The 26,439-nt window shown below is 45.0% G+C and overlaps 1 long non-coding RNA gene across 2 annotated transcripts in view; it reads right to left on the bottom strand.

The window, feature by feature from the left end:
• Positions 1–17,169, bottom strand: part of LOC144153993 (uncharacterized) — a 71,720-nt gene extending 54,551 nt beyond the window's left edge. Inside the window, exons 1-5 of one of the 2 annotated variants that reach the window (XR_013319426.1) lie at positions 17,122–17,169; positions 13,027–13,180; positions 8,858–9,009; positions 5,138–5,205; positions 3,029–3,099 (exon numbers count right to left, since the gene is read on the bottom strand). This is a non-coding gene — a long non-coding RNA (uncharacterized LOC144153993). Of the gene's footprint in view, positions 1–3,028; positions 3,100–5,137; positions 5,206–8,857; positions 9,010–13,026; positions 13,181–17,121 lie in introns of those variants that run through there. The other variant, XR_013319427.1, reaches the window with a different exon arrangement.
• Between the last annotated feature and the right edge of the window lie 9,270 nt (positions 17,170–26,439).

The following is a 26,439-nucleotide window of genomic DNA, read 5'->3' as shown; positions in this document are numbered from 1 at the left end:
GTAACGTATCAACATCATTTTGGCAGATGGAGTTTGTACAGTTTCAAAAAGAAATTTTTTGAAAATCCTCGAAAGTAACAGTCAAGAAAGCCAGATGGAAACTTTTATGCCCAAGTCACCTATTCTATACGTTCGGAGGCAACTATTCAGTCGCAGCAAATTGCCTACTACATGCGCTGATCAAAAACAGTAGAAGAAAGAAATATCCAATGGCTTTGTTTTTATGTGCGTTGGCGCCTGATTTCTCTGCTTTGCGAACGCCAGGGTCACTGTGACGAGCATGCTGCGGTTTGGCTACAGATAGCGGCAATTCGGCGTGTTACGACGTTATTTTAAAGCCACACGCACCAACTGTTCCAACAGTGGCTTGTACTCTACTGGTGGCACAATCGTCACTCCGTGGTTACACGGAGCGGCGTTCGCTGCCTGGAACTCCTACCGTTGTTCAGAAGTTCAGGCCCTCTACCTCTGCGGTTCTCATTTCACCCCCTTTGGCTACTGCTTGGCCCTGCACCCGCTTCACGATCTTATTACTCTACGAATCAGCTGGAACAAGGGATTGCGAGACGCTTACGAGGGGGCCGAAAATTTAGGCCACCTGTGGCACAATGATAGAACCCCCCCTCCCCCCCCTCGTACACCCCCCGCCCTCCTTGGCCTCGGGTGAACGTTACCGTTCTCGAGGTGTGGATCGTTGGCGTAGTTCGCCCAAGAAAGCCTCGTCCTGGCGCTTGAATTGCGCTTCTCTGGCTCGTTCCTTGTACCAAGCCTCGCATCTGCTACTTGGCGACCAGTACTACGGTTACTTTTTGCACACTTGACACGTCGACACCTAATGCTACATAAAATAAGCGTACAAATGTTGTTGAAATGGGCTTTCGGGAGTGCAATCAAGGAATGGACATAGGTTTGCTTCTGGGACTAGAAAGAAATAATGGCGTGCAATTACTGCATTGTTTTTGGGCTAATTTGTAGGGCAGGACGTTGGTGTACAATGACCACCTAATACAAAAAAAATATAGGGGAACAAAACGTGCTATTTCCAAAATATTAGTTGGGGGAAAGTAGACGCATTGAGAACAAAAATCGTGGATTTGGAAATTTTCTACAGCCCATTCTAAGTGAAGTATCTTCAGAAGCCGTCTAAAAAAGGTATTACGAACCTGCTGCGCATCAAGTAGCTCCAAAAAATGAAACGGAAGCAAACGACGCGAGCGAAATATTTCTTTCTTGTAGAATGACAAAGTCCAACAAATCGAATCCAGCTGAAGGAATCTTGAATCCACTCTCAGCGTTAAAATAAACGCTCATCATTTGTTTTAGTAAGAGTTCCCTCAGCGAGGCAAGAATAAAGAGGGGAATTTCACCTTACACAGAGCTATTACGTTATGCTCCAATAGGCCGTGGTGCTCAGTCATGTCTTCAAGGCTTTGGGAACTAAATACTACCTTCAGGCGTCGGTAGCCACAGTAGTACCCACAAACATTGTTGCTTCACTACGGCTTGTCAATCTCAGTTTTGCTTCTACATCGAGAGTGATCTGTATATCAACGATGGGGTTTCAATGTAGTAATTCGAAGCTGATTACGTTATGAACAAGAGACAAGTATTAGGGGGAAGTTGTATGGCCGCCATTTCTTGCCACTAATGTGCAAGCATTTGCAGTATTTTGGGCAGCTCGTGGGCTCTCCCTCTCCCGCTGCGTGTCATTGTTTCCATCGGCCTTGCACTATGTCAGTGCCCCCCCGTGCAAAGACAGCCTAAATCTTGAAATACGGAATTGAGGCTGCACTGCGGTAGCAGAAAGAAAGCAGGTTTTATGGCTTTGACAGTGGGAGCTGTGCGCTGCCACAGTTTCAAGGTAAACAATCGAAAAAGTGTGCGTAAAAAGGTCGAAAAGAATAGCTAAAGAATAAAATAAAAGGAAAAGGTATAAAGTGAAACGGGCGGTTGACGATCTACTGTAGCGAAAAAAAAATCACCCTGTCCAACCCAAGAAACAAAATGTCGGTTTGTGAGTTGCGATAGCCAGGCGATTCGGAGGAACGGAGTCGAGCAAATTCAGCAAGTAGAAGAGTCAAATTTAGCAGTAGGTTTGTAAACGTTGTAAACAAAATGTGAAACATTTAACGAAGAAATATTATGAGATAAATACTGCGCTACGAATCCGTGAAGGGGAAACAAGAGAGAAGTGTGCTTAAGTGTATGGGAGAGGTCTGCTGTCGGCAGGGGTCATCAGCAGGCGGGCAGCGATTAGTCGCTAACAAAACTAGTAAACCTTTTTGTTAAATTTCTGGCACTTAAAAGTGACACACAACATACGTCTCACAATATAAAAAAATGCAACGTAGCTATTCCTCACCTGCAGTTTATTGTTGGTCACAAAACGGCGTGAAAGTTTCCTGTTCATATAAGAACAGTTTTCGCCGTGATACTAACCACAGCCTATTCGCAGCAAGTAGTGTATGGTTTTTAGGTGCGGAGTATCTCAGGACTGCACAATGTCCGTCCGCGTCCGTGCGCATAGCATTTACAATCGCAAAAATCACACAGGCACCGGCAGGATCCGAGCCTGTGTCTGGTAGACCAGCCAGAGCCAGTGTCAGTCGTTTTACCCATTGGGCTACAACCGTGACTTAGTACCCGAGCTTCAAACGGCTTACTCCCTCGTCTGTAACGGTGCGGAGTACCTTAGGACCTCACAATGTCCGTCCGCGTCCGTCCGTGCGCCCACCACCTTCAAGCGAAAATCATGAGAAATTCGATTTGAGCCATGAGTTGCAGTTTAATTTAGGGGATAATCAAGGTGCAATTCACGGTTCAAATCGAATGACGGTCGGGGCGCAAATCGGATGTCACTCGGGGTGCAACTTGGATGTCATTTCGAGACCCCGTACACCGCACATCCTCGCCATCATCCACGGAGTGGAGATGCTGCCATTTTGATTTACTGCGACTACGGGAATCAAAATTTCGTGCCCCAACACTGATGCAACACGTAGCTGCAGCATAAATACTTACGGTTTCCATGGTATTCAAATTTATAAGTTACGCAATTGTAGTCGGCGTAAAGGTACACGCTTTCTTTTGGAGTCGGATCTGAATTATGAAAAAAATAACAATTTCCAGATATAAAGACAGATCCCCACAAACAGGCGGAGAACTATTGCACGTAAAAGATGGCTTTGCGCAGCCTTGCATTATCCGAAGAGAAAGACAAAACTATATTGTCTGCCGATTACACTTGCTTTTATTAAGCAGACTGGAGTTCAGAGTTCCATTCCACGAATTGTACGCACCTTTCACACCACGTCATTTGGGCTGTACTGTTGGAGAATATTTTATGCCATAAAAAGGAAGGATGTAATGAATTCTAAAACTCATAATTCCAGCAGTTAAGCATCGAAATCATTTAAATACAGTAGACTCTCGATAAACGGAACTTCAAGGGGCCGAAAAAATTAGTTGGATTTAACAGGAGTTCCATTGACTGGGAGAGATGTCCAAACTGCAAATTTACGTGCGTACACACTCTTAAGGGCATTTCATGGAACTCTAAGCATTGAAAGGTGAATGCAGGTGACAGTTTTTCAGAAAGAATGAAGACTACAATAGGTTTAGGCACAACATTCAAAAATTCTATTTGGCAACAATGAGCCTTTGTGCCCTAAAAGACGAATGAAAATGCATCAAAGAGGACCTTTCGAAGTCAATAATGATGTCCTTTCTTTTTTAACAGAAGAGCATGGTGTGCACGCCTCAGGTCTCGACTTCGCGAGTGTTTACGAGCCACCAAATTTAATTAAATTTTATTTAACATCACACGATGTTGGGAGGTACGGGCAAAAAGCCAAAGGGGGTACGGGCCCAGTCAAGCCTCGTTATGGCTTTTTGCCCGTACCTCCCAACATCGTGTGATGTTAAATAAAATTGAATTGAATTGAATTTAGAAGACGGCAGCGTGCAATGAAGCATGAATGGCACCACGATGGCACGAATGAGGCGGTAGGAGCTAAGCCCTGCAACATCGGTGACTTGAATCGAGACCGAACGATTAGAACAAGAACTGCGATGTCGCATTGCGATGTCGCATCACGAGGCGAGGCTTACGAGGCCAACGAGGCTAAAAAAAGAAAACAAAAACTAAACAGCCCCGGACCGGGAAACACTGATGCTATTGGCAGTGGGTTTGACAAGAAGTTTAATTTTCGGTTCCGTTTACAGGGTGAGGCCGAAATTATAATTCCGATTACCTAAAGTTGTTTTTACTTTATCAGAATAGAGAACCAACCAACTTACAGGCTACAGTTCCGGTTAAGCGGCAATTCCGTTCAAGCGATTTCCGTTTATCGAGATTTTACTACATTACAAACGTGCTTGTTTGCAAATTTGCCTTAGCCTTCGGTCATTAGCCAAGCACTATGGGTTTCAACGTATCGAAGGAAACCATTTAGTCATTCGGGATATGACATTTTTGCAGCAGCGAAATTGGAGGATGAGTAATGCTTTAATACTTGTGCATCAAAAACCACGTAGATATCTTATTTACATTTAAGAAAACGCAACATTTGCAGCTGTTTATGCGTTTCAAAAATAGCTATCAAGGTTCACCACCAAAGCTTATTAAAGGACGTTTAGTAGTTATCTTCAATTAGGTACAAATTTGTTTAATGCCAAACAGGAATCATTGAAAAGGAGATTAAAAAATAAATCGGGGCACTTGTTACAGTAACAGCACGCTTATCTTTCCCACGACCTCAAGGCAACAAAAAGAACTAAAAGTTTTCAGGGAGAAAGCACTATTTTCAACCTGTCAGAAGCGTGGATGCACAATGGCGGCACGTGCGTTTTTTCTGCAGCGAGTCTGCGAACGTCTTTATTTATTGTGTTTTTATGGGGTGGAGACATTTTACCCCACGTTTAATGCGAAAAGTTGAGTTTTGAGTGTACCTACAAATGTATTTTGACACGAACACGTTTTATTTATTGGTACGTGAATTTTTGGCATGGTGCGCCCCAGGCTAGTATCAGAGCTCGTTGCAGGACCGAGGCAACGACTTCTCTAAAAGGTACAAAATTTTCACTCGAATCATGCATCTGGATTTTTTAGGGAATAAAAAAAAAGAGAAGAACAAACCTTCGCTTGTGTAAAAAGTAATGACCCCAGGTGTCGTTTCAGCATGTGCGTAAAAGAGGACGTTCTTTCTGAAAAACGAACAAGAATTGTTGGTCCGTACGTTGGCTTATGGACATCTGCATGGTTCAGTTGAAATAAATTGTACTTTATATGCCTAATACAGTGAAACTTCACCTAAATGAACTTCACGGGACCTCAGGAAAAACTTTAAGTGAAAGTTCACTCAACTGAAACAAGTATGTTGCAACTTCGTACCGTAAGCTAAATGAAGCATCTGGTGTTTACATGATATTTCAACCCAATTATTTTTCATTATGGTCATTTACAAGCGGATATTTACCATTTAGCACGTTTTGTAGAGTGCAGTAATCTTTTGCGGCACCTCGGAACTTAGGACTGCAGTGGTCATAAAACGAGTCACTGTGTACAAGCTGCTGAATCATGAATCATGAAACCGGAATGTTCCTGGATCGTGAATCTTTCAGCCATGTGGCAATGGCGTCGTCTACTTTAATGAAATAATCAGCGCACAGTCTCTTGCGCGTCGGGCTGAGCTGTACACTTTCCGATGCGGCCGCGATCGCGGTGGCGCTGGTTCTTAATCTTAAACAATGATGGTGCCGGGATCCCAAATGCTTTCACAACGTCGACTTGACGCCGTCTGAAGTACAGCCTACGCAAAACATCCAGTTTTTCGTCCACGGACAGGGGATTTCGTTTGGTACTGATGATTAACAAGCACGCGAAAGCCTTTTCTTTGTGACTGCAACGGTTAGGCGGCTAAAGCTGTAGCTGTGGCCAGGGCTATCGCTTTAGCAGGCGACGAGATTATCTATGTAGCCAATCCAGTTCAAAGTTCAAATTGGGCCCTTTATTCGTGGCGCGGTAATAAAACGCGGTTCTGAAAAATATGCTACCAGAAGTGGGGTTTGTACTTGTTGAAGTGATCAATATGACCTGGGAGACATAGCATCGTGCAATGGAATATGTTCGTGGAAATGAAATGCGCGCTGCTTTGAAACCCGTTAAACTTGATCGCGTTTGCATTTGGTTCGATGGCAGTTCAGTGGGGGTTTAAAAACGTTCGTACAACTTAGTAGTTTGCTAAAATGACCTCCGTAAAATGGCACTTTCCTGTATTTCTTTCATTCAGGAAATCATTGGTAAAATACTGAACCACTAGAGTTAGCCTTTTATGGCCTTTACAGCCTTTAGCCTTTAGCCTTTAGCCTTTTAAACACAGCCTTTCAAACATAGCCTTTTAAACACACACTCCTCCCCCTCGATTGCTTAGTCTCAGGGAGGTGCACGCTTTCGCGAAGTCAGTACCAAGATTTGTGCGTACAATTTGAGTGTAATTTTAACGTTGCGACATTACAGTATTACCGTCATAGCATTACTGGGCTGATTGAGTGATTTTCCCTGTGCAGTATTCTGTAGCTGCCTGCTCTTCGGCCGTGCTAATAGGTGCTAACCAAGCGTCAAGCGGAAAGGCATCAGCACCGGCAACAGAAAATGACCACTGCAGCAGCTAGAACAGAGTGCCGGCCAGAAGCTGGAATGAGGCGTAGCGCCAACTGAAGCATAGAAAGGAGGTGGCGCAGTGAGTCCCGCTGAGACGATACGACGACAACAACAACAACAACAAAAAAAAACACAATTCATAACTTCAGCCAGCCGCACGCCTCCGCAATAAACTACCCCACCCATGCGTACAGGCAGGGATGAGTTATTTGTTTTAGTGGGAAGTGGCATTATGCACATTTGTTTGATATTTTCCGGCCGAGCATTAGCGCCAATTTACGCTTTGTATTGGTGTGGGCCATAATTTTTAGACCGAAAGCTCTAACTTATCCAGGTACAAACCCATCAGACGCCTCGTTTTGTCAATTCCCCGTACCCTCAATCTCACCTTTCTGCAAAGCCGAAATGAAGGCAGTGACTCACACGGTTACGGAGTCAAAGCATTTCAGCGCTCGTTCTTTTCAAGCGAAAGGGGTCTGAACAGGGGGATTGAATGAGAGATTAAGGCCGCGTGCACTAGAAAAAAACACAAGGAGGCGATGGCTGCATTAAGTTAACTCCTGCTTCATATCTACAGCAGCGGCTGCCCCGAGCAGCGTCTGCGTGCCTTGCTTTGTAATTTGAGGGCCTTCGGTGTGATGTTTGGGCGGAAAATTCAAATTCTCGCTCGCCAAATCTGGTTTCAACGCGTTTAATAACAGCAAGTTTTTATATAAACAGTCGCGCCCTGGACGCTTTCTCTGCTCTGAACATTCATTGCACTTAAGCGTCATCGGCAGCACGACATCTTAACAGCCATCTTTACTAAGCATCAATAGTCCTATACCACATGGACAAGGTATCTACGGCAATGGAGTGCCAGCGAAAGGCATGAAAACGTAGGGGATTTTTTAAGTGATGAAGGTCACGAGGCGTAAATGGCGGATTTTGTTAGCAGTCATTCAGGTGGTAAATAAATTAGAGAGAGGAGGCGGCGATAAATCCTGCAAAATAATTATTTTTCTCTTGAGCTTGCCATTTGATGTGCTACTTTTGTTCCGGTCACAAAAACCATTGTCACGGCGTGTGCAGAATCGGGGTGGCAAAGAAGCCACCAGTCGTAATTGAAGCTTTAGCGTGCATCACAGTTAAACATAACAAAAATGTTGCTGACTCATAGAGATGTCCGTGGGGGGCAGGGTTCCTCTTATGACGTTTCCGCTATTCTCACTCTGTTGTCGACGTTTATTGCTCGACAGTGCGAATGGTGAATGCGGTAGCGCCGTACATAACTAATCACTTGGCAAGGAAATCACGCTCCTCTGTTTCGAGCTATAGGACCCAATGGTATAAGATTTCGGCTACTCTTTGAGGATGGCATAGATAGGTATTGTACGGCTTCAAAATTTCACTTCAACACCGATACAAGAACGGTAAAACTTTCCATGTATCTACGAACCCATAGCACATGGCGGGAGAATATTTTAAAAAGTCCCACATAGGTAGCTCTCAAACCCATCTCAATTGTGTGGCTGGCCGAGGCGAGCGTGTTGTCTTCACAAATGTCTTTTACAATTCACCTACTTATAAGATTATCGCAGTTTACTACAGCATTTCGTTATTGTATTTTAAGGTAGTGTTGCAAGAAAAGAGCAGCTTTCTAACTGGCTCAACAGCTGAACCTCTATAAAGAGCAAGCATCACTAGCAAAAAAGAACTGATTCCAAACTCCTGAAATTGTATGTACCTATCATTATTCATCACCAATATGGCGTTAAGCAGCAAGTTTTGCTTTGGTTTACCTGTCGGTGCGACGAGGCTCCGCTACAGAATATTTTAATCGACGTTACATTACGTGCGCTCGAATCTTGTGTACACGCGAGTGGCAGTTTTCGCGTCCGTCTGAAAGGCTGCAGTAATGGCAGGGAATAGAAAAGGAATCCGCCAGACCACTATAAAATGCTTTAGCTGCGGAGGAAAGGTGATGCGTGCCGAATTTGTGCGATGAGCTCTACAAACGTCCAAAAAATACCGTGTTCAGAGTGGAATGCTGTCAAAACACATCACTGTTTCTTTTTTACTTTTGTGCCACTGGAACCTCGTTTTGATAAACCAGAGGAAGTGTTGTTGTACAGGCCCTACGTTTTTAGCATCCCCACCGCACCTACAGTAATTGGTGTTAGGCATGCTCGAAAGTAGAAGCACGTAGAAGCATACCCTGGCTCGCCGTCCTGGGATTTCAGCATCCAGTTGTAGATTGCTGTACGTGCATCAGGATCGAGGGCTATTCTTTCTATCGCCGCACAATCGAGGATAGTGTCGTTGTTGTCGTCGAATATTGCCGCAGCACTAGGAAAGGCTTCGAATAGCTGCGACAAACTTCTTTTTAGTAAAGAGCATAAGCAATGTTGTTCATTGTATAACGAACTTACACTTCATAGCACTCTGTCGGTGATATGCAAAGGCTATCAGTAAGAAATAATTTCAGGAAAAACATTTTGCAAAGTGTGCTGAAAAGTAGGTATTGGGGATGTAGCCTAGATGTGTTTACCCTTGCAGGTCTATATTGTAATGCGATGCCACAGGCAGTGAATGTGGTCCCAATGAAGGATAGGATGAGACGTCAGCTGATTTATGAGGCTACAATAATGAGAGTGCGAAACACTTAAATATGTCTTCTGAAATTTAGAAAGTTTGTTTTTACAAGAAATGTAGATAGAAAGTATGTTGTAATATTCTGCAAACGTCTTCAGATGTATTTGAATAAAAATGCGCAGCGGACCGAGAAGTAAGTGGCCATATGTAGCAAGAAAAATTGTCCACGCAAATTTTGTCCAGAAACAATACTCTGGGCTCGTCAAAGTTCCATATTCGCTCCATATTTTGCATAATATGAAATCTGATAAGGTTGAAAACGATTTTTACCCTTCTCTGGCTGAGCGCGTGCATTCTGTAGAATTACGCGAATAGTTACAGGCACTAATACCGCACAATACAAAACTGAGCTCGAAATGTGTTTAAATTTTTCTGGTGGTTATGGCACTATGCGACGTCACCAGTAAACGGTAAAATTAGGTTTAGCAAAAAAATACGGTGGACAAACACTCTAATGCTGGTTCCTAATTTTACGTTTGAGTGAAAATTAGTTATGCGGCCTGACCCGTTTTCGTTTATTCATCTTTGCTCGCATATGGAATGAAGTTCCTTGTAACGTATTTCAAGAGGCCCTGGTCACCTTTTTCATGTAGCCGGAAACGCCATCGTAAAATGTATTTTTCTTTTAACTAGATTTATTTATTATTGACATAATTCAGCCGATTTATTGGCAGGCATGCACACAAAACTATATTCGCGCCATCGAAGCATAACAGTACGCATCCGAAGTCCAGCCTCTTTTTTGTGAAGGTCTTTGTTGCAGATTTTTCCTTATCATTGCCAACCACTGGCTGAAGACAGATATTTCGCTTCATGCTCTATACCTGTTATGACCTTCGCGCTGCCTACGTTTGATACATGCATGATTTGTCTGGTCGCCACTACATCGAACTCTGGTAGGAACGCCCGGCGTGGGCCACCAGTAATAATCTTTAGAGCGACGCTAGTCATGTCTAGGGTTCCGTCAATTTTGGTTGGCGTCAAGAAAAACAACCACAAAAAAAAAGTACGGCGCCATCAATGCCCACGCTGCAGCCACGCGTGGCTAGTTTCCCTGGCTCCGCCGCCCAGGCATCAGTGGTTTACGCTGTGGGAACGTCCCGAGGCTCCATCAATTTTTGGAGGGAGATCCCGAGGCTTCATCTGTCCCGTTGTATAGCGTGAGGCGTTAGTGTGTGGCGCTTGTATGTTTGGGTGTCTGCTGACTCACAGGCGGCTGCTGCCAAAGGCTGCGTCCTTCGCGGCGCGAAACATCGATCTCCGAAGCAGGAACCGAGGTCAGGGGCCCCACGCAAGAGTAAAGCACCTTTCTAGGCGTCCATTCTTCTTTCAAGGGTCTGCCCTCGACCAGGGACGCCGGTACCTATTTTAGAAACCGGTGGGTGCCCGGTGGTATGCGGATTCGAGCCGGTACTTCCCGCATACGAGGCGAGTGCTGTACCTCTGAGCCATTGCAGCGCCCAAGGAGGACTCTCAGAATTGGTGACGGACCGTAGAGCGTTCTGGACGCCCATTGTATACGTCAACAAGTGGGCGCAGAGCTTTATTCTAGATAACTACGGGTTTATACGCCACATGTCCTAGTCATGGGAGGGAAACACCGAGGAAGTACGCCGCGGTGAGGAAGGCTTGATGAGCGCAAAGTGCTGTTCGTCGTAATTACCGTGTGCAGGAAGCGGCTATGAATGAAGCTGTAGTCGACGAAAGTTGAACAGAAGCTCAACAGCAGTTAAACAGAACGTTGAACAAGAATTTTGCCTTGATATTGTAAAAATCTGCGGAATTTTGTGTAATCGGCGTAAGTTTATCCGCAAACGTTTTGAACGAAAACCTTCCAAGTTTTTTATAAGCCACGTGAAATGTAGGCGGGCAACTGTTATAGGCCTACACTCTCAAATATTTTGTTGTACTGCTTTAAAGAAGCCTGTATTTATGGAATATAAAAACTAGGGGTGTGCGAATATTCGAAACTTCGAATATTCGATTCGATTCGATTCAATTCGAACGACGTATTTATTGTTCGAAATATTCGAACCACCCAAAACTAAAAAAAAATTAATTCAGAGCGTGTCTCAGCAGCAAAGTCGCGAAGCATACACACGGCGAACGGTACGTGCTTTCGCAGACTGTATCGGTGTTTATTCGTAGTTACAGTGGACTCTCGATGATACGATTCTGGGGGTGCGAATTTCTGGATGATACGAATTTCCGAAATGTCCCGGCGAAATTGCATTGTTTACAATGGGAAAATTTTCGGCTGTTACGAACGGACCTGCGCGGCCCGGCTGAAGATACGAACGAACCGGCGAGGCACCCGACTGCCGAACGAGCAAGTTACGGCTCTCGCTCCCCTGTTTGTCACTCTTTCTCCAGAAACGGCCGGGCTGTTGTTTTCTGCTCGCGAAAACGCTCTGCGCACGGCCAACGCGCGCTGACACCGCCGCGAAACCACTCCCACTCCCACGCTGCGCGCGGCGCGGCCGGCGGCGTCAACATGGCGTCGGCTCCAGCCGCGAAGTGGCGCGGGCGCCCAAGCGACCGCTTCTAACCGCTCTTTAAAATGCGGCTCAAGGGAGACACGAAGTTGATTTCGCGGTAAAGGAGCTGATAATGCATGCGAAAACGGTACTATAAAACATCATCCGCGCCGATAGTGAAAGCGCCCATAAAATATTTGCCGGGGTGCTAAGCCTAACCATCTCCGGCGGAGCCAAGCCGGCTGTCTCGATCTCATCGCAAGTAGTCAGGCTCCTCCATTCTGCCGCGCGCGTCGTGCGTCATTTTCTGACCGAGGTAGGCGCTACCGCGGGCGCGAAATCGTCGATGCGGGCGCGAAAATGCAGCGCTCGCAGAGCCGAGGCGAGCGAATCGCGTGCAAAAACGCACCATGCGGTTCACGCTTGACTGTTGCGGCGTGTAGCGAGCTTGGGCACAGCGAGTGAGGAGACGAGCGCGAAGCCACTGCAGAAAGGGCTGCTTTGCGACATGGGGGTTAAAAAAAGCAGAAAAAAATCAACGAATTTCTTCACGCGAAAGTAAGAGAAGAAATAAACGAAAACTTTTTTCAGCGCCCAATTTTTTGGTCTGTGTTGGTTCATGCGAATTTCGGATGATACGAATATTTTTCGCGGTCCCGCGAGATTAGTATCATCGAGATTTTACTGTATCAGCGCGCGGCAATGTGCACGGGCTCGGGCATGCCAGCCACTAGTGTCTCAAGTGAGCGGCTGTTTTCGGTATCTGGTGGAGTCGTGACGAGCAGGAGGTTGTCACTGCTCCCCGGACATGTCGAGCAGTTAACCTTTATCCATGTTAACATTTAAGTGAGTGCAGACCTTAACCTGTTGAGTAATTCGTAATTTTACTTTGTGTGATTTGTTGTGCAATAAAGTTGCAGTTTTTGTGTCTCTAGATGGTGAAAACTTTAATTTCACAAAAGCAATAAGTATTCGTATTCGAAAAATATTCGACAAATATTCGATTCGATTCGAACTTTGTTTTTATTATTCGAATTCGCTTCGAAATTAAAAAATTGATATTCGCACACCCCTAATAAAAACACAAATGTGGCATGCCTGTACAATTGCACACACTCGTGGTCAGTTTTTGCAACAGGAAGTGACGCTTTCCCAGGTGCAACCCTTCACAGAAAACGGGAAAAAATTTTTTACGTACGGATGTCAGTAAAATAACAGCCTTTTTAGGTAGACAGCAACGTGACCAGAGCTTACTTTAAAGGCGTCGGGAAGATTGGTTTCTTTCAAGCCAGAACCTTCAAGTACCCCACAGATCTCGGTCGCTGTGCAGAGCAACACAGCAAGAAAGCAGGTCGCACGTAGCCATTTCATCTTGATTCAACCTCCCCGTCGCCTGCAGGGGAAAAACCTGGGTAGAAAAGTTTTTTTTTCTTTTCGTTAGTATCCAAGTCAAAATTATGCCACATTGGGTATGTTGGACGAGAGCGGAATTCTTACTGCTTAAAATTGATCTAGGCATTACTCGGGCCCTTGACCGCTCTTGCTTTGAAGTGTGCTTCCTACTAAGTGTACTTGACATCTATGCAATGATAAATAAATAGTAAATGCCAAATTGAATTCAGAAACCAGCTACGGCGCGTTGAATATATGGCTGAGCAATGGTTAAACAAATTAAGAAATATCCACTCGCGGAACAGTGTCTCTGTGACTTATATGCTTGTATGCAAGGTAGCTTACGCCGTCCTACGTGATTGAAGCCCCACTTTGCGCGTGACCACTATTCCGTAAACGAAAGAGCCATACAGTGAATGATTGATTGATTGTTTATTTAGGCAGAATACAAGTACACCGCGCAAAGTAGAATAATTTACGATTTTCTGCCGAGGCAAAGGGGCAAAAGGCGTTTGAGCCAGTTTGATCGAGCCCAATCCGGCCGCCTGACGAGGCCCCGTCCCTGATGTAGCACAACGGCAACAGCGCTAACTAAGCACATTCAACAACCAGTCAATCAAATTATAAACATGCACAAACCAAATGACATCATTATAGCAAACTATATCAACGCAATTGTTGGTTATATAAAAACAATGACAAAGCACAAAAAAACGTATACTGATAACAGATACATATTACGCAAAAGGTAGAGACTGTGACACGAGTAGAAAATGTTTAGGAAGAGGAAGTTGTACCCGAACAATACCAAAGCAAACATATTTTCTTGCACTTACGGCGGGTACGCAACATAATTTAACGGTATACATAAAACAATACTCACGGAAACCATCTCATGACGGCACAGAATACGGCGTACAGACCAGTCGCGCACGACATTCATTTTTGTCCAAAAAACTTTTTTTTTCTAAGTAATAGTACCAAAGAGAACTTTTCACGATTGTCTTGGGGAACATGGCGAACGGAAAAACCATGCCTGACTGGGCCATGGCGCCCTATAGCTGTAGCGGCTTCGAGTGGTAAGTTTGTTTACAATTTTCACACCAAACAAACAACAAAATAGATGTACATAACTCCGGAACAGAAATAACTATCACAACAGGTGAATATAAAGAGTTTTTTTTGCATATGGCATTGCATAAACAATGAAATTAGGATAATGAATTTTGTCTACATGAACTGATGTAAACACAACCTAAGAAAACAGTCGTGTGAGGTATATAAAATACAACACTGCGAATAGATTGTCGCACATTTCAACTCTAAATTAACTTTCAGATGCCATTTTTTCAAAGAGTATTTGTTTTACAAGTATTTTGAAAGTTATCACTCGTAAAGACCTATTTAAATGATGCAATAAAATTGGGACTTCATTGAGGAGATCAGGTATTTGTGATGCTAATCTCTGAGTGCCATAATTTGTTCGGGAGCGCGGTTTTTCAATTGAATTTTTTCGTAGTTCACAACAGGTGTTTTTCGGACAGTATTTAGTTTCAAACAATGCTTTATCAGTCCTATACTGGCGGAAAGTTTCTAGCCTTAGTTTGTATTTGTATAAAGTTCGGATATCGAACACTTTATAAGCTTCAAAGTACGGCACTACGCTTTCAGTTCTGTGCAGGTTGGCAATAGCTCGCATTCATCTCTTTTGTAGGTTTAAAAGGTTTCTTAGGTTTGTCTAAGTTGTGATAGCCCATACTAAACAGCAGTAACTTATACGTGAGTGGACGAGCGCATAATATATATCGCGTTTAACAACTGCCAGTAGGTAATTTTTTAGCTCATTTAAGACTCCAATTGCACGACAGAGATCTGATCTAGGTGATTCTAGGTGTGGTGTCCACGAGAGATTTTCTTGGAAGAGGACTTCCAAAAACCGGGTTGAGGTTGATTCCTAAATTGGGGAACCGCGAAATTGTATGTTTAAATTTAAAGGTGTGGATATCCCTCTCACTCTAAACAATAAATATGTGGTTTTCTTTACATTTAATTCCAGTTTGTTGGATGAAAGCCACAAACGTAGATCTGACATCCAGCTTTTTGCCTGTGCAAATAAATCTTGCACGTCGATTCCAGAAAAAAAATACATTCGTATCATCCGTATACAATATTAACTTAGCGTGACCTTTTATGTTTACCATATCATTTATATCCGAAAGGAACAGTGTAGGCCCTAAAACTGATCCCTGGTACACCATACTTTAAACACTTAATTTAAGAATTTGTGCCATTAATAACGGTATACTGGTCTCTAAAGGACAGGTAGTTTTTCATCAGTGACAACGCGACTCCTCGAATTACATAGAACGGCAGTTTTCGTACAACAATGTCGTGCTGAACACAATCAAAAGCTTCCCTTAAATCAAGGAACAAACCTAGGTTGAAACATTTGGCTTCAATGTTTTCAAGTATCTGCTCATGAATTTCGAGGAGAGCACTTTCTGTGAATACATTTCTACGGATCCCAAATTGTTCCTTTGCTAAAATGCAATTTGCTGTTAGGAATCCTACCAACGTTTTGTTTATAATGTGTTACGCTATTTTCCAAAATACTGACAAGACTGATATAGGTCTGTAGTAATTCAATTCCTCTACTGATACACCTTTGTGTATTGCTACAACGCCACCAAGTTTCCTTTTGTCAGGAAAGACACCCGTCGTGAGAATCAAATTACAAATGTGCGTTAACGGCACTCTTACGATGTTACTAACAAGTAACTACTATTATGTTATTACTATGTTACTATTACCAATGGCTATTGGCAGCGAAGCAGTTCGTTCTTCTGCATTGAAAGGTCTCCTAAAGGCACTTCACAAGCACAAACACTCACGGATAAGACAAAAGTGGAACAAGAACAAACAAAGTGCTATTAAGAAAGACTAGAGTGTCTGAATTCAGAAAGTTCGGTTATTTGCCGCAGCAGGCTACGGACGATGCGAAAGTAGATAAAAATAGTGCCAATGTGGTTTTTTGGCATTGGTAACAATAAACCATGACATTTTTTTATTCCGTTTCGCGTGGACAGTTACCTAACTGTTTGTGATCATCTTCACCTATAGCGACGAACAGAAGTTTTGTTCCGACGCCCTGATTGGCTCCTTCCCCAAACGAACTTGCATCGATCGTGTCACTCTGCTTTGCGCAAGTGGCGCCACTGTTCTGCATTGCTCATTACATCCAATATGTATGCATGTCTTTCAATTGGAAAAGTTAATTTTTGTTTTCAAAATAAGCCGGTAACTGCGGTCCCCGTTCTTGCTTCTAAACACGCAGTGGTTGAGCGGTAATGGAGACTGGGTATGGTGAGAAATCTTTTTGTCGAGACGCCCGTTTATCGCCGTAATAACCTTTATATGCTCTTGCATGGCAGACATAAGTTGTCTTAAGACTCTCCCAAGTTTTTTAAAACTTAAGTACTTCATTTTATTCTCATCGCACCACCGGCGATTTTTCTCACTGTTTTTCACTTACTTCACCCGGCCGTCCACTTACGACGACGACACCGAATTTTCAACGCTTTCAGCCATCTTAGGCCTCCACATAGCAAAGTGGAATGTCTTGTAGCCGATAGCGCAACACGTACCTAATTCCGGCCACACAAGAGAAGAAACGAACGACAGCGGAGTCGGAAAACAAATAAGAAACAACAAAGAATGAATTGGCAGGACATATGGCAGGAGATGTTTCCTTGCAAGTTCGTTGGAGAGGCCATCGTTCTGCGATAGCGATCAATGGGCTGCTAATCAAATTCAACCGGTTGTTAGGGCTCTTGGCACTGAAGTGAGAATCTGTTCTCTTTACACATTTACTTGCGCGGGGCGAGCAAGTGTTCCAAGTTTTGTTCCACGTTGGCGGCAGCTGTGTGGAAGAACTTATATGAGAAAGGAAAAAGTTACCTCAGAGCAGGATGACTTTGGTGTCTTTGGCGAAGCGTAAAAACTTCCAGCTGTATAATGAAAGCAGGCATGTGTGTCCGGTATATATGGTAGACTTGAGGGCTGTCATAATCATCTCGCTCGTTGTAAATTAAAATGCGCGTCTCTCTTTGCACAGGCACGTGCAGCTGCAGAAGCAAAATGTCATGCACCGCTTCCGCTACCAAACCAGCTGTCCAGGTCGTTTCGGGGCACAGTAATTGCCTCCGGGGGGCTAGAGCTACAGCTACACCTACAGGGTCCCCATTTTGCATGCATTCTGCGCTGCTTCAGGGCAGAATATTTCATTCTGAATACAGCTGCCACGGTAGAGATATTGCAACAAACTTACAGCGGGCTAAACGTTATTGGGACCGTAAGTGACAATGTGTGACAGTACTTGCCTTAGTCGCTGCTTTTTTCTTTGACAGTGGCTTTAATAGAAATCTGAATTTATACTAGGAGCAGCGATAGCTCTAGGGCAACGTCTTTTATGCGGATAGTCAAACATAATGGTAGTAAAGCTATTACTGAAATGTTGGTATTTCGCACAGTTTTTGTTGTTACAATCATTGCAAAAAGAAGTTTAGAGAATGCTAAACAGGACTTCTAGTCTCCAGTGAGAAGATTCTGCCCACACACTTGTTATCAGATTGAAAAACCCCCTGCACCTGCACAGCCCACATGAAATGTTATCCTCCAGTTATACACCTGAGGAGTACTTTACCCAACCCTCAAACCTCTGCAGTAATCTGCCCGGTAACAACAGTGGCAAGCCGCTCAGAGCACCACACCATAGTGCTCCCTTCAAAGACACATGGAAGGTTCCTGTTACTTTTGTGTCCAATCTACCTTTAACATCGTCTACTTCTCATCATGTCGTACCTCATCTGATTTTCATTCGGATCCACATAATCATTCCACGGGCTGTAGTTCTGGGTTTCCGCTCAGAATAAACGCGCTGTTCCGACTGCATCTGCAACGACGCTTTTGGTGTGACAGCTGTTATTGACGTCTCCATCAAGAGATATTTCTTTAGCAGTTGCGTCATCGCAACAATACAGCCAGCCAAACTTGTGGCGGCGGACTGGAGTGTGCGAATGCAAACGCGCGACTGCTAAAAGTTAGACCAGTGTTACGCTTGGTGCCCTGACGACGTGAAGCGGAATCCGAAGTTTACGTACAATGATTATGACGCTGCTTGGCCCTTCGTGGGCTGAGAAATTAAGATTACCTGAGAGAAAAGCAAAAGATAGGGGTACCCATGCTTTCATTTTCGCTATCAGTGAGCTTGCGGAGCGAGGGCGGCTGCCCTGAGAACATTCACAACCCATTCAGAAATTGGCGTTTGGCTGTGATGTCAACGTATATACCCATTACTCTCATATACTCACTGGGGACGATTGACATGCGGCGATAACAGTTGCCTTCAGAGGCTCAAGGCGGTATCAGCGATTTTTATTTTCCACTAGTAAAGAGACTGTTCTGGCGCTTGAAGGCGGCATAGCTCTAATTCAATGGCCTCATTATCAAGTAACCAACTAGTCCAACATTCCGTCCCTATCCATTGAAAACGACAGGTACATGCCCACCTACGCCTATTATTTACCATTGGAAAGAATTATCTTCAGGAGTATATGTAGGCTCTTGCAATATTTTTTTACAACGACGGTACCTTAATTTGACTGCCTTTGTACCATTGACGGTTTTGTCTGATTAGAAGATGAATTTCTAATCTACAATCACGATGCCCAATCGTTGGCCTACGAGGCAATCAACTGCTTTTGTATTCGCGTGAATATGAACACTGGCCCAGGACCTTCTACAAGTGAAGAAATAATAGGCTGAAAGAGAAAGTGAACTCGGCGCTAAGAGAAGATCAGGAAATTCAGCGAGAAAGAATCAGTTCGGTAAAGCATGCCACGAACTGTAGTGGCTTAACTCTTGTAAGCCATCAAGACTCTTTGACTGCTTTTTTCTAGTTTCACTATTGTTCCTGTTTTTGTACTATCTGGGTTCTAACTTTTGCGACCACTTGTGTGATTTTATTTATTGCATAATCGAGCAGTCGTTTAGTACTTCATATAACAACGCATTACCCTATTTTTTTCTGGTTGCCTCTTTCCCCTCAAAGCCATTTCCCTGAACCTGAGCGGCAGTACGCAAAACTAATTAATTTGGTAATAATAATTGTTTATTTATATAAATAAATAAATAATAAATAAATAAATTTCGTGGTAGAAGGCTTTGGCGTGCGTTAGGTATCAACGGGCTGTACGAAGCAAAAAGGCTGTTGCTGGTTTTGATACAGAGCATATAACGCCTTACCATTGAGCATCCACTTGTGAAACGAATATAATTACGCAAAGTACTTTTATACTGTACCTACCTGTGCTCCAAATTAGCTGTCAAGGCAAAATGACTTACGTGTACTCGTGAACCATAGCAACCATTTGCAATGGCCGCCCGTTTTTATGATCTGTTATGGATACTTGGGCGTAAGGGCTGTAATACATTACAAAAGATCTACTTTTTATATTGGAAAGGGGTGGTTTTTGCTTTTCCAAGGCGGGAGAGCTGCCTCAGGGCAACTGGTATTCCAGGTTGCCCCTATCATAACGACCCCCCTATAGGCCCTAGCGGAACACAAAAACATTCGCCGGGTGGTGTCAAAGCACTCCCAGCACTCCCAAATCGCACACAAAAATTTAGTGCACAAAGCTTCTCTGAACATTGCTGCATCAGTTAGACATCTGTAACACACATGTAGCAGCTTCAACTGTGTTTGTATGTGCACATACAGAATCAAAGAATGACAATTACCGGCCTATGTCGGTGTTCTTTTCTTCTGTGGACGACATAATCGACACGTGCATAGGTTTTATTAATTTAGGTTACATACAGAAATTCACGCCAAAACGATGGTTTTTTAGAAATTGGTAGTTCAAAACATGTAGTATTTATCTTAGCACAAATATTGCATTTGATTACGAACATTCAAAAGTACTCCATAGAACTATCAGTAAATGTGTATCTGTTACCAAAAGTTAATGCACGGGCTACGACCGATGGCGTCTATACCTCCTCTATCAGGTGTGAGATTCTGTGAGACTTGAAATTTCCCGCCGGGCAAGCTTTCCCGGTAAACGTTGTGTTTGCAAAATCACTTTCTTCAACATTCAGCACCTCGACAGCAAAGTACCTTCGAAGAAATGACTGCAGCGACAGAAAAATAGCACTGACCACGCCGGCAGCATGATTGGGATTTGTGGTTGTATACTTTGCACACCCCACTGTTATAATTAAAGACTTCACCGCAAATATGAGAACGCGTGGCTTCGAAGTACGTCAGGATACAATTATATACATACAAGTACACACTAGTATAATTTTCCGGTTCAGTGAGATATGTCACACACACAGAAAGCTAATCTTTCATGCCTGCCGCAAATTCACCGAATAAAGAAACCCAGCGACATCGCATTTCCTTTGAACTAGTGTTATTTCGCTCAGCAGCTATGCTGATTATATTTTGCAGCCGTTTTCTACGGAAGCCAAGCTTAGGTTCGGGGTATCAAGTGGAAGTATGTAGGTGGTTACGTGGAACTATTGTAACACCTGTTCTGAAGGCGTAAGCCAAAGTTAAGCAGAACTACATTGCCACCCCTAATTTGTTTGTGGCTTAGTAGGCTCTAGTTTTGGGCAGGTTGCTCTGTGCCGTGTCGTCTCGTTTCAGTCTTCGTGTTCGTTTTTGCGCAAGTCAAGCGCAGCATCAGTTGTGGCCATGAGACCTCCTGTGCCGTTGGTTACGTTAAGAGCAACTTTAAGGAGAATTTGGAAAACAAAACTATTTCTTCCTTAGATCTACATTAAGTAACTCAGGCATAGCACAAGGCCTGTACTGAAATTTTGTGCTAATGGCCTTGACGTCTTCAGCATAGTGACTCATAACAAGAAATGCCGCATAAATATATTAATAAAAACTTTGATTAGTAGCTTGGTACGTTTTGCTTTCCGTCGCGTTTGCCGAATCGCTTGTATCTTGACATGCACTCGAGCAGTGTTTTCCCCTCATTTGCGAGTGAGCAGCCGAGCAGCCAAGAAAGTCTTGGCATTCACAGTCTGTTTTACCACATATTCACGAAATGCTGCTAGAATCAACATTGGGAAATGATCGGCCCGACATAAACCTATTGTTGAACACCGGCCCAATTTCCATCGCTCCAGAAGAAAGTTTTATTTGTGAAACACTATCTTGCTGCCTAGGCCGCAACCCCACGAAACCTATTTACCAAATCCCAATGGACACCTCTTTTCAAAAAAATATGGCTTGAAATTGCATGCGCGTTCGTTTCAGGTATAAACCGAAACGGCCCCACAGCTGCACATCGTCTTCGCCATTATGACGTTTGACCGCTCATTTGGTGCTGGCAACCGAGGTCACTGTAACCATGGTAGGAAGTTTGCTTGCCGCTTTATGCGTTGCTGAGGCCATTTGCAATCGGTGCCGTGCGGTCATCGTGCGTTGTGCGATTTGTCAGACATCTTGTTCGGGAACGGATGCAGCCGCCACGAAGCGGCGTCATGTCCACCACGAGAATAGCTTTGGGCGGAAAGTTAGTCTGCATGCGAAAGAGAGCGGCAACAGGACTGCAGCCCGTCGTTTTGGCGTGCCGGACAAATCTGACCGCGACTGGCGAAGGCTGAGAAAGTCGATCTTCGAGTGCAAGTCTTCAAGCAAATGCCATCACGGTCCGCAAGGGGGGAGATTTCCAGAACTTAGAGATGAGTTGGTTGGCTACACGCGGCGAGTGGGGGTGGATCGCCTCCCATTGACGTCCGAAGTGCTCAAGCTGAATACCCTTGAGCTTGCGATAAATCAAGGCTTGTCAAGAAGCCAATTCAAGACAAGCCAGAATTTGATCATAAGCTTCATAAAGAGCAAAGGCTTTGCTCTTCGTATGCGGACTGGTGTATGCCTGAAGCGGCCTGAGGCTTTCGAAGAGAAGGTGATATCACTTCAGCCAAATGTTCTATCTTTGCGACACAGCAACGCATATGAATTTGGACAGATTGGAAACGCCGACAAAACTCCTAGCTATATTGATATGCCCGCCAATACTACAGTACAGTCTACAACAGCGAAGCAAGTTTGCGTGCTGACGTCCGGCTATGAGAAGACCCGGCTTACAGAAATGCTCGCCTGCACAGCAGGCGGTAACAAGCTGACCCCTTTTCTTGTGTTTAGGCACAAGACACTTCCCCAGTCTGTGAACTTTCCACGAGGCATTATAGTGGGTGCCAGAGAGAAGGGTTGGACTAACACGGACCTCGTTGTCGACTGAATAGACTGTGTGTGGCGCAAGAGGCCAGGCGATAGCCAAGGACTCGTCTCCGTGCTTGTAGACGCTTTCAAGTGCCACCTAGACAAGTGTGTCAAAGATAAACTTACAGCTTGCCGCCCGAACCTTTTGGTGGTGCCAGGTGGTATCACCTCTCAATTGCAGCCACTGGACGTATGTATCAACAAGCCCGTAAAGAACCGCATTCGGATGCTTTAGAGTGAGTGGCTGGTGAATGGCTGCCACACGTCCACTTCCAGGAATAGGCTGAAGCTTGCCGCTATTGAGGAAATAGCCAGGTGGGTGGCCCAAGCTTGGCTCGCAATTCCATCAGGTATGGCTGTGAAGGCGTTCAAAAAATGCGGAAGTTTAATGCCGTTGATGGCACTGAACACGAGATGCTGTGGTACAAGAGCGATAAGGAGCTGTAGGAGAGCGACAGTGGAGGAAGTCCTGTAAATAAATACTTTGTTCCAACCTGAAATTATGAAAACATGTGCACATTTTGTTTGTTCGTGCAAATACGTGCTCGTATAAAACTGGGGCGTACAGTTTACTACTTCTCCTTATATTGGGCAAGGAGAACGGGTTCGCGTTAGATTCGGGGCTTGCAATGTTCTTTCTCATCGGTCACGTAAATCGGGTGCGCGTTGCAATTCGGTAAATGCGGTACTAATTTATGCAGAACATCGGTTACATCCGGTATATATTCAAATGAAATCGGGGGACCCGCTAGAATACCCCAAATTTCCTCTGCTTGACCTTACAGTCTCCTTCGCCGTCAAAGCAAAGGTCTCGGCTGCAAAGCGGCACGACAACGCCACAATCTTCGACAGAGCGGTCAATGCAATGCTGTGGCCACAGAATCTTTCAACTCTCGTTGAGCCGCAGAAGACATGCTGGAATAACAGAAAAAATCACAAAAAAACGTCGCTGTTAAAAACATTCTATGCTCTTTTTTGTTAATCAGCCTCAGCAAAGAGTCGATAAAATTACTCTTGGTGTCAATAAAAACTCAACGAACAATGGCCGCGTGTAAGTTGACTTTGGTTCAAACGCCTTCGAAAGGCGATAGTCTTCTGCCGTAAACACTCGTAAATGTTTCTCTTCTCCTTGCCGCCCAATATTCTCGGACTCACCCTCCCGCATCGCTTCTCCCACAACACAATAAACACGGCGGAGGTAAGGTGAAGTAAATTCAGTTTTGCAGTGTTCTACCGCTCCTGCGCCATTTTCTGGAATGTCTTTTTTAAGTGTTGGGCTTCTTAAAATGCTGCCCCAAGAGGGCGCCGCAAGCGCTGCTGCTGCTGCTGATTATGATGATGATGACTGCAAACATTATTTATGTATTGGTGTTTTGCGTCAAATATGCTTTAATATTTCCTTTTGCTCAACGATGTCGAAGTGCATAAATATTGCCACCGGAATTATGAGTAGTTTCTAAACGTTTTGCGGATATGAACGCCTCACTCTGGAATTCATTCATCTTTGGGCCGGGCGGCTCAGTCGAGAAACCCACAGAGAGACCTATAGCCAGACCAAAAAAGACTGCGGACTCAAAGGCATTATTTTCGCGTTTAAAGGCTGGACATTAGTGGCGTTAAAGATCCCCAGGTTGTCAAAATGAATCCGGAGCCCTCCACTACGGCGCGCCTCATCGCCTGCGTTGTGTCGGGGCGTTAAACCCCACAATCAATCAATCAATGGACATTAGTGGTGTCCTCCCTGCACTTGCCCTTCCCTATTGCGGCTTCAGGCCTTCCTTTTTTTAATTGGAATGGTTTCTCCCTCCGTTCTTGGAAAGGCAATAAAATTTGGAACATGACCACATAGACATTTACGAGGAATTGCAACGTATAGACCGGACAAACTCTGGTCCTGAGTGCTCCTTGTGTGTCTCGGTCAATTTTTTCGCGCTCCTATTTCTTTTCTTGTCTAGTAAAAACGCGCAGAACACATTCGTTCGCATCGTTGGTGTTTCGGAATAAAATTCAATTATTTTTACTGCCTTCAGGTATTTTCTATTTAGATAGTACAGTCGAACACGGATATATCGAACACGGGTATATCGAATTATTGTCTATATCGAACTCATAAATTATCCCCTTGAAAATTCTGTGTAAAAGTATAGGAATTCGTACGTTTATATCGAACCGTATTTTTCCCGACATCGGGTATATCGAACGCCGCGGGAGCCGGTAGGTGCTCTTCGGCGGTCGCTGCACCCCCGATTGAGGTTGAGGAGGATGTGGAGGAATGCGCGGGCATGGCGAAGGTCGGGTACAGGAGGCGACTCCTCGATAGGCTTTTGATGAACCTCCGCGTGGGCACCGAGCTTAAGGTTGACCTGCTGGGAGCCATACATATTGCCGCGAACCATACATTGGGTTTGTTTATGTGTGTTTTGCTTTTACCGCCCGGCTGCGCCGGTCTGCGTTATCTCTGCGCCAAGGGAAGCGCGTGTTCCATTCTTTCTTTCTGTGCCGCATGTGTTATCTGTTGTGATAGGGAGAGTATTCCGATCTAACGTGAACAGCCCAGAATAATCTTCTTGAATCTACTATGTTCTCGATGCGAATCGACGTTTCGAGAACCACGCGCGCCGAAAGATAAAAAGCCTGCAGTGCGGACGCCGGGGCATTCGATTCGACGACACTCGCCGACGCAAGTCACTTTGTTGACCGCTGCTTCGCCGCCTCTGTATTCTTTTGAGTTGTTAGGGGAGCACAAGTTCGCTCCAATAAACGTGTTTCTCATTGAAGACAACTGCATCGTCCTTGTCTTCGCGACATCTGGTGGAGGTGCGGGGTACTAAGCCTTTATGCCCTCTACGACATCTCGAAGCCGCCAAGCCAGTCCAACCAGAGAAAGCCCCCGACTGCAAGGATTGCTACCCGAGTTCGGTCTTCTGCCAGAAGGGCCCAAGAGAAGGAACGCTGCAACCAACACCATGGTGCAAGAAACAACGTCGCCAATCATCCTGCAGCAGCCCCGAGAACCGCCATCGTTCCGGGGAGCCCCCGCTGAAGACCCCGAAGAATGGTTGGAGAAGTTGGAGCGCGTCCGCATCTTCAACAGGTGGGACGACGAAGAAACTTTCCGGCATGTCTTCTTTTACTTAGAAGATGCTGCTCGAACTTGGTTCGAAAACCATGAGAGCTCTTTGACCGACTGGACTCAATTCAAGAGGGAGTTCCTTAAGACCTTCACTACCGTGGTGAGAAAAGAGCGAGCTGCGCTTTTGCTTGAAACTCGAACGCAGCACCCCAACGAAGGAGTCGTGATTTTCGTTGAGGAGATGAAGCGACTTTTTCGTCGTGCGGACCCTGAAATGACCGAGGAAAAGAAGCTCAGGTTTCTAATGCGAGGAGTGAAGCAAGAGCTTTTTGCTTGTCTAGTCCGTAACCCTCCGAAGACAGTGGCCGAATTCGCGTCTGAGGCGGCCGCGATGGAAAAGACGCTAGAAATTCGAACGAGGCAGTACGACCGCCCTGTCAACGCGCTGTTCTCGGAGACCATCGGTGCCGCAAATGGAAGCTCCGATACATTGCGAGAGACCATCCGAGCAGTAGTCAGGGAGGAGCTTCGGAAGCTTTTTCCAACGACGCCGCAACCTCAAGTGGCTTCCCTGACCGACGTAATTCGAGAAGAAGTCCAAAACGCACTGGGAACTTCTACGCCGTCGGAAGCGCCCCGCGAACCACAAGCCATGACCTACTCCTCGGCTGTTCGTCAACCCCGCCCTGCTCCAACCCGTCGTCAAGAGGCCGAGCCATACCGCCGTCCAATGCCGCCCGCCCGACGCCCTGTAGACCAATACCAGACGCCAAGGAAGACGGACGTTTGGCGAACGCCAGATCATCGTCCGCTGTGCTACCATTGCGGGGAGGCCGATCACATCTATCGTCGCTGCCCGTACAGGAGACTCGGACTGCGTGGTTTCTCCGTCGACGCCCCA

Source organism: Haemaphysalis longicornis, unplaced genomic scaffold (genome assembly GCF_048455015.1).
Source record: "Haemaphysalis longicornis isolate Haplotype H1 unplaced genomic scaffold, Haemaphysalis longicornis Haplotype H1 scaffold_9, whole genome shotgun sequence".
NCBI classification, from domain to species: domain Eukaryota; kingdom Metazoa; phylum Arthropoda; class Arachnida; order Ixodida; family Ixodidae; genus Haemaphysalis; species Haemaphysalis longicornis.
This window is presented reverse-complemented; position numbering and strand designations above follow the sequence as displayed.